This window comes from Triticum aestivum, chromosome 2B (assembly GCF_018294505.1).
Source record: "Triticum aestivum cultivar Chinese Spring chromosome 2B, IWGSC CS RefSeq v2.1, whole genome shotgun sequence".
NCBI lineage: Eukaryota > Viridiplantae > Streptophyta > Magnoliopsida > Poales > Poaceae > Triticum > Triticum aestivum.
Window position 1 is genome coordinate 798324687 of NC_057798.1, and position 9659 is coordinate 798334345.

At 41.3% G+C, this 9659-nt stretch overlaps 1 pseudogene; it reads right to left on the reverse strand.

Moving 5' to 3' along the window:
- Positions 1-641: 641 nt before the first annotated feature.
- The window catches only part of LOC123042859 (disease resistance protein Pik-2-like), an 11065-nt pseudogene continuing 2047 nt past the window's right edge, over positions 642-9659 (reverse strand).

The window sequence follows — 9659 nt, forward strand, 5'->3', positions numbered from 1 at the left end:
TAAGGAATCACTTCCAACAAATCTGCTGCATATATCGCCACAGATCAATATACGTACATTTTGTAGTTTCCAATTCTAAATTGAATGCTTACTAACTACTGCAATCTCGCTCATGTACCCATATGTTTAGTCATCCTTTTTTGACACCATACAGTTTTTAATTCCATAATTTGGTAGCAGCAAAAGCCTATGTTTCTAGACATATACACACGCACACACACCTACGACGCTGCGTCCCGCACATCCCGCGCGCACCCGACCCGCCTGACGAGCCCGACCGCACCAGTTCGTCCGACGCGTACCCGACGCGCCCGTCGAGCCCGACCACACCACACGCCGTGGCTTATTCCAACACCAATGTCAGGTTCCTCCAAGAAAACAAACTTTACCCCTAATGCTCCCCCCTCGGTATATTTACTGGGACATAGCAGTATAGAAACTCAAGTGCATATAAATGCCTGATGTATGCCTGAAACTCAGCAGCAGTAGCCTTTGAGCTCCTGTAAATGTAATGAGATATAATGCACGCACCAGTCTATTGACTTCTTGTAAGTGCAGTACACACAGTTCACAAGACAGTTTTCATTTTCTTGGAAAACAGCAAGATAAATCACTGTAGAATGATGTGGGACCAACACTCATAAGAAATGTCTGCAGAATGATGTGGCTCATGAAGTATGTTTACAGGAACATAGCAGTACTGAAACATCAAGTACACATAAATGTCCGATATAAAATTGTAGCACCTTGGCCATAAAAAAATAGTCAAGTAATACGATAACATATTATCCAATATTTTACAACGTAGGGAAATATAATTATTTAGGGTGTATTTCAAACATCAGCAACCATAGAAAAATCAATTTGAATGTGGGGAAGAACTTCTGCAATCTGCATGTTCGAACAGGAGAACGTAGTCTGCTTCAGCTCAGGCCTGAGTCCAATTTCACGTTGATTTGCACCCACTCCAACCATGTTCGAAGAAGTAATCCCAAGTTGATTTGGCCCTAGTCCAACCATATTCGAAGAAGTAATTCCATGTTGATTTGGCCGCACTCCAACCAAGTTCGAAGAAGTAATCCCGCGTTGATTTGGCCCCGCTCCAAAAAAATTCTGGGTCTGCCCTTGAGGCTATATGCTTCTTCAGCTGACCAAATGATACAATTAGATCAGTGGCTTCATTTCCAGGAGCAAAGACAGGTTTATTTGAGCTTCGACAGTTTTTCATAGCGTATCGCAATATCGCATGAATGAAAATCTATACTCTGCGGCTTCAGCTGACCAAACAACACAATTAGGTAGCTTCTAGACAAATACTCCCTCCGTCTGAAAATACTTGTCATCAAAATGGATAAAATGGATGTATCTAGTCGTATTTTAATTCTAGAAACATCCCTTTTTATCAATTTTGATGACAAGTATTTTCTGACGGAGGGAGTACAATCTTTGCAAATATTTTGAATGCACAAAAGCAAGTGTACACAGTAAGGTGCTGGTATCACACTATCACTCTTTGGTAATGTAGGTGGGGAAAATACGATTCCTTTATCATGCATGTTATTCTTTCCTTCTCTAGGTGAGGTGAGAACTGTCAGATTCCATATGCATGCTTATAACAAAACACAAATGACATATTGACATCCCCCTATCATGAGAATCCCCACATGGAGTAATAAAGCTTTATCGGTCGCTAACGCCCGCCAATTTACAGACGACTACTGGTACAATAGCGAACCACTACAGATATTTGAAAGAGGCCACATTCAAGTTTTCAGAAAGCCTTTTTCTAGATGGGGCAAAAGATTTGCACTTTCACTAATTAAGGAATTTCTAGTAAAAAAAGCAAAACTATCCATGAAAAGGCAACAAAATCCTACTCTCCAAGCATGGGGTTAAAGCATGTTTGTGGTACCCGTGATACCAAGCATCTTCTCCATTTGAATAAATAATTTGCTTAATTAGATGTAATGTTTAAGAGGATGTTGAGTTGTACCTCAGATCTGTATTTCCTGATGAAATCATCAGCTTTTTCCTGTCAGGAAATAAAAATAGGAAACATTATGATGTTTTATATTGTCTGTTAGTATGATCAGCAGAAAACATTTAAAAAGCAATCAATAGGTCATTGACACTCTGGTTATGCATGTGTACTTGGTTAGAGTATATGTGTCAATATGCGATAAGTAAGAGCATCTCCAGCCGTTGGCACCCCAGGAACATCACCCGGACCAAAAAAATTGGTGTCTTGGGGGTCATCCGGCGAAATCCGGCGAAATAAAGAGGGCACCTTCCCAGTCGCACCCCACCACAAGCAAAAGTTTGTGAGGAGAATGATTAAGTGGGCCAAGAAAAAGGACATGTGGTGAGACACGATTCGCCGAAACTTGTGCAGGCGTCCCCAAGAGACCCCCGGCGCGCCGGGTTTCGCCTGGGTTTGCCGGCGCTTTTTTGACGTCCTGGGGGGCGTTGAGGTCGTGGCTGGGCCGTTTTTCGGCGAAAAGTGCCGTCCGAGCCTAAAACCGAGCCTAAAAAGGTGTCCCGAGGGGCGTCCTGGGGAGGCTAGTGGAGATGCTCTAAGAAGTTAACATAACTCGATGATACATACCTTCTCAGGCGAACGATGTGAATTTAGTCTTGACTGTTAATTGATCTACAACATGTAAACATGCTACCCGTGGCCAGTTTTAAAAAGAATGTAAACATATTTATTTATCTTGTCGTAGTATGTATTAAAGACTCACCCTTGACTAATTACTCTCATATATAGCATGTGTATCATATAATATGTTCTCCTTCTGAAAAATATACAAGCTTCGACAGCAACGTGACATCGGTGCATCCCCAAGTGACAAATGCTGGGGACACACCCTTCCCGGTGACACCCAATCTAGAAGCAGCATGTCTCTGAGCTCACGCTTCCGAGACCAGATCCGAGGCTTTATTTTCATTTTGCTGCATTTTGATCCCCTATCTCACAAAGGTATTCACACTGACAGAGATGTTCCAACAGTTGTGAATCCTTCAGAGATAGAGGGGATTTTGCCCATCAATAGTTGTATGGTAGCAATGGTAATCACGTGTTGCCCTTAATATGCAGGAAAAAATGCGCGATAAAAACATTATTTTCTTAGTTATTTCCATGTAACAAATATCTGTCATAAAACTATTTGTCTGACTGAAGTTTTGTGTAACTACTAACTGCTACTCTCTCTGTCTCATATTAGTTGACGCTCAAACGGATGTATCGAGCACTAGATATGTCCATTTGAGCTTTAACTAATATGAGACGGAGGTAGTACCATGTTACTTGTCTGGACGATGGGCAAAGTCTAGTTAATACTGCATAGTCTCTTATCCAACAAGATGAAATATTAAATTCATATTAGCTTATTTAAAACACGTTATGGTGTGAATTCCTCATCACACGGGTACGAAGGGTGGTCTAACTTCGTTCTGGCTAGTTCATTATAAAAGCTAGTACCATAAGGACTTGATCACTTGACACGTTGCCAATGTGGCTATATTAGCGAGCTGGATCACGAAGGAGAAGTGCAAGTTGCATAGATTAAAAAAATATAGTGTCAAGCAAACACTAAAATTAGTAAACTTGAAAAGTAAATGATAGAAATATGAACTTATAAAAAATAACTAGATGACTAATATTCCAAATGCATAAATAAGTGTTGTAATACGATAAAATTAATTATGCAAGCTTAAAAAGAACAGAAGCAAAGCATACAATTTCACAATTGTACGTAAGGTTCAGATATATACATACACGAAGGTAAAGAAACATACGCCTGTTGGTTGAAAGGGTGAATCAGTAGAGTTACCTCGGCTGTTCCAGGGAACATTAGTATGGGCATATTTCGATTCATATCTATCTCTTTCTGAACTGCATTTCTGACATTTCTCATCTCCTCATCTGTGACATTGCCGCTGCCGAACTCAACAGAAATATGCTCAAGTAAAGAGAGATTCTCTAAACCCAAAACAAGGTCGCCAAACTGAACCAATGTGTCATGCAAATTACTGGAATATAACTGCAGGGTGTGTAGATTTTGCATGGCTCCTCGTGCAAACTTCATCTCCATGGTGTGACTTTTGACAGTAAACCTCGTCAGACACTGAAATGGATAACCACTGCCAACAACCAGCCTGTTTTCTCTGCCTTGTGTCGGATTCTTTACTTGTATGTGCAGTTCACTGAGAGATGGTATGCTCCCAAGGACCTGAAGGTCCTCCTCTACCAGTGTTTCAAGTGTGATACTTAGGGAGAAGAGGAAAGACATGGAGCACATCCACCTTGGCACTGCACAAGCGACGCTATCAAGCATGTGGAATAACAACAGTTGTTTTAGTTGAATAATGGTTGACGGCAACTCTTCTTCTATTTTGGTGGACCTTATGTCAAGCACTTGCAGAAACTGCAGATTCCTAATCCCTTTGGGTAGCTTAGTGATGGATGTTCCCTTTAAACTCAGATATCTCAAGTGAAATAAACTGCATATATCTTTCCAAAGATTATTATCCACTTGCTTGCAGTCAGTTAAATCTAACACACGAAGAACTAGAAAACCCGAAAGTTCTGGCAACAAACTAAAAGCTGGACTAGACACAGTAAGTGACCTCACATGGTACAAGCTCGTTGTTAGCAGCTGATCAACAACTTCTTCAATGTTGGTCTCAACGGACAACCGGCGTATCTTACTTGGTAGATGCAATGGCTGCAGACCACCTACTGTTGTTAGGAAATTCTCCTCATTTGACAAAGAGGTGATGAGGTCACGCACCATATCGTGTACGCGACAAAAGGGCACTTTATGTGTATTATCATGATGTACAGGTTGGACCAAGCTTTTATTAATTAGTTGATCCAAGTAACCCTCTCCTACTTCATACAAGCTCATCCCCGGTTCCTCTTTCACAAAACCTTCACCCACCCATTTCCAAATCAATTGCTGTGTTTCAATCTGATAATCCTCTGGATACAAACTGAGATGCAGTAAACAAGTCTTTATGTGTGGAGGAAGGTCAGAGTAACTGACTGATAATATCCTTCTCATGTTCTTCACATCATCATGATTACTGTCTAGCCCTGAACTGATAGATTTGTACACCTTGGACCAATACTGGTGTGTATGTGCTCTGCCCTTTTGGTTGGACAGCAAGCTACCTATTGTAAGGATAGCTAGAGGCACACCCCCACATCTCTTTAAAATGTTCTCAGATACTTCAACCAATTGATTAGGTGGTGATTTGTTCTCCATATCATATATTCTTTGATAGAATAACTTTCTTGAGTCCACAGTAGAAAGAGGATTCAGCCGATAAACGCCACCAGCTTGCTGGGCAACATCAAGGATGCGAGTTGTTGTGATTACTCTACTTCCATATTCATTCTCAATCAACGCATATTTGATGTTTTCCCAGACGGACTTATCCCATACGTCGTCAATAACAATCAAGTACCTTCAATTAATACCAAAACAAAAGTACTATAAGGCTATTTAAGTTCTCATACATTGAGCAGAATAAAGCTACTTAATAAAGTTTAACTTAAATGGCAAACCATATAGAAAACTTTGAGAGTTCTGCACTATTACAATTTCCTTTTGGGTGTGTCTAGGACACATCTAGAGTTAACATAACTATGTTACATTTAAGTTTTATTTGTGACCCTTTTATTTGTTTTTTTGTCCGATAATGTTTTTTTCCTTCACGCTGGTTTTTTTTTGGACAATCCTTCGCGCTTGGTGCCCTGCTGTGTTTTTCTTCGTACAGGGTGCGCCCGACTGGCCCAGCCCATTTTGCACTTAAACAGTAAAAATAACGAAATAGGAAGAAAAAAACTGAGTTTACCATGGATCGCACTAGGGACCTAACAACTTACCTACGCTCCACACTAACAAGTTGACATGAGTAGCTTACATGTCCCAAATGGAACGACAACATTAAGAAACCATCAACAGCGAGAAATTAGAGACCGGTTTTTGAAACTTCAGAATATAACCTTTTTCTCCAAAAAAAGTGAGTATTTTTGAAACGTGGACCTTTTTCTAATTGTAAATACTTTGTAAAAGCTCGGACATTTTATGAAAATGCAAGCCTATATTACTATTATTATTAAATGGAACATTTTTTGAAACATGAACAAAATTTCAGAACATGAACATCAACATTTTTTGGAAGCATGAACATCTTTTAAAACTCCGAACAAAATTTTGAAAATGCAAAAATTATTTGAATTTGAGTAAAAAAATTGAACCATGAACATGAGCATGATTTTTGTTTCAAAATTTGCGTATATTTTTCAAAAACAAGCATTTTCAAAATTTGAAAATAGAAACATTTTCTCATGGATGGGTGGATGTTTGTTTTCAGTCCTCAATAAGAGACCCATGCTAATCTCAATCATGGTTGCACAAAAAATCATTTTACTTTCTAGTAATTTGTATCAATGATTGGCTTGGAGAGAAATAAAAAGGTTGAACCTAATATGAAGATAAAAGAGATAGTTGCGAGTCAATGGTTGACTTAAAAATGGACCCCTACAAACATTTGCCTCCCTAGTTGCGAGTAGATGGTTGACTTGCAACTGGGCCCGTACAAACATATGCCCCTTCCCCTAGTTGCGAGTCGATCATTGACTTGCAAATACAAAAAAGTATGAAGCATCATTGTCGCAAGTCGGTGGTTGCCTTGCAATGGGCCCCCTATAAACATACGCCCCTCCCTAGTTGCGAGTTGATAGTTGACATGCAACTAGGGCCACTACAAAAAAGTACGATGTGTCCTAGTTGCGAGTCGATGGTTGACTTGCAACTGGGGCAACTACAAAAAATTATGACACGTCCTAGTTCAAAGTCGATGATGAACTTACAACTGGGCCCCTCCAAGCATACACCCCCCCTAGTTGTGTGTCGATGATTGTCATGCAACTGGGCCACTACAAGAAAGTACGAGGCATCCTATTTGTGAATCGATTGTTGACTTGCAACGGGGCCCAAACAAACATACAACCCCCTATAGTTGCGAGTTCATGTTTGTCATGCAGCTGGGGCCACTACAAAAAAGTAAGATGTGTCCTAGTTGCGACTCGATGGTTAACACACATCTGAGCCAATACAGACATACGCCCCCTAGTTGTGACTCGATGTTTGACATGCAACTGAGGCCACTACAAAAAAATAAGACAAATCCTAGTTGTGTGAGTCGTTGGTTGATGCAACTGGGCCACTACAAACATATGCCCCTCCCACTAGCTGCGAACTGATAGTTGACTTGTACCTCGGGCAACTACAAAAAAGTACGACACATCCCAATTGCCGGTCGATGGTTGACTTGCAACTGGCCCCCTACAAACATACGGCCCCCTAGTTGCGAGTTGATGGTTGACATGCAATTGGGGGCTACTACTTAAAAGTATGATGCGTCCTAGTTTCGAGTTGATGGTTGACTTGCAACTAGGACAAGTATAAAAAAGTATGATGTGTCCCAGTTGCGAGTCGATGGTTAACTTGCAACTAGGCCCCGACAAACATACAACCCCTAGTTGTGTGTGAATGGTTGACATGCAACTGGGGCCACTAGAAAAAACTATGACGCGTCCTAGGTGCGAGTCGATGGTTGACTTGCTTGGGCCCCTATAAACATACAACCCCCTAGTTGCGAGTCGATAGTTGACATGTAACTCGGGCCACTATAAAAAAGTACGATGTGTCCTAGTTGCGAGTCGATGGCTAACTTGCAACTGGGCCCTTATAAACATACGCCCCCTAGTTGTCAGTCGATGGTTAACATGCAACTGGAGACCACTACAAAAAAAATACGACACATTCTAGTTGTGAGTCAATGGTTGACTTGCAACTGAGCCCCTACAAAAATACCCCCCAAGTTACGAGTCGATAGTTGACTTGCAACTCGAGCAACTACAAAAAAAGTACAACGCATCCGAGTTGCGAGTCCACGTTTGACTTCCAACTGGGCCCTTACAAACATACGGCCCCTACTTGCGAGTCGACGGTTGACATGCAAGTGAGGCCACTACAAAAAAATACGACGCATCCTAGTTGCAACTTGATTATTGACTTGCAACTGGGGCAAGTATAAAAAAAGTACGATGCGTCCCAGTTGCAAGTTGATGGTTGACTTGCAACTGGGCCCCTACAAACATACAATCCCTAGTTGTGTGCCGATGGTTGACATGCAACTAAGGCCACTACAAAAATATACGACGTGTTCTAGTTGCGATTTGATGGTTAACTTGCAACTGGGCCCCTATAAACATATGATGCCTCTAGTTTGTGAGTCGATGGTTGACATGTAACTAGGACCACTATAAAAAAGTACGATGCGTCCTAGTTGCGAGTTGATGGTTGACTTGCAAATGGGCTCCTACAAACATACGCCCCCTAGTTACGAGTCAATGATTGACATGCAACCGTGGTCACTACAAAAAAGTACAACATGTTCTAGCTGCGAGTCGATGGTTGACATGCAACTAGGGCCACTACAAAAAAGTACAAGCGTCCTAGTTGTGTGCCGATGGTTGACTTGCAACTAGGCCCCTACAAACATACACCCCTAGTTGCGAGTCGATGATTGACCTGTAACTGGGGCAACTAAAAAAAAGTATGACGCGTCCTAGTTGCAAGTCGATGGTTGACTTGCAATTGGGCTCCTACAGACATACGTCCTCCCTAGTTGCGAGTTGATGGTTGACTTGTAACTAGGGGCCCTACAAACATACGCCCCCCTCTAGTAGCAAGTCGATGGTTGACTTACAACTGGGCCCGTACAAACAGACGTTCCCGTAGTAGGGGTTTACATACAAACTAAAATCAGAATATTTTTATTTTTGTGATAAAACAACTAGGAGAACACTTGCTTATGCAGTATACAAAAAAATGACATGAAAAAAGTGCATGAAACAAATAGGGGAAAAAAATAACGTCTGCCATCTCTGAGCCTCAGACCCGCCAGGTTAGGTCGTCTCCTTCTTCAGATTCGAAGCAAAACAATAGAAATGGAAGAACATGGGAGGGGAGTGATGACTCAAGGGAGTCTGCCGTACCAATGTAATATTCTCTCGGCTACACTCTTTGTTTTATAAAAAAAACACAAACAAAGGCAATGCCGGCCTAACAAAAAAGAAAAATGGCAAAACAGTCCTGCTCCGCTGTAGGCCTCCCGGCTCGACAGACTCTACAACTCGGCCGGGATCATTCAGGACATGGGCTATCACTCTAGCGTGAAAACAAAGACACATTAGATCGGACGGCTGGACATATAGATGTGCGATCACTAAATTTCATCTAGATGTATTTTAACAATCCCGCTCAAAAAAACTAAGAAAAAAGAAACACGAACACGGAAACAACCGGAAAACACATGGACAAGCATGTGCAGATCGCTCATGTTGGGACAACAACAACACGTGAGCCGTGCTAAAAAATATGAATATTGAAAATTGCATATATATATATATATATATATGTATGTATTAGAGAGAGAGAGAGAGAGAGAGACAAAAAGCAAAAAAGTTGAGCGTCACAGCCTAAAAAACAAAAAGGGAAAAAGCCAAGCCTAAAACACACAAGAGAGGGGAAAAAACACGCCATCAGCCCACGTAGAGATGCCAAAGAGCAGCATACAAC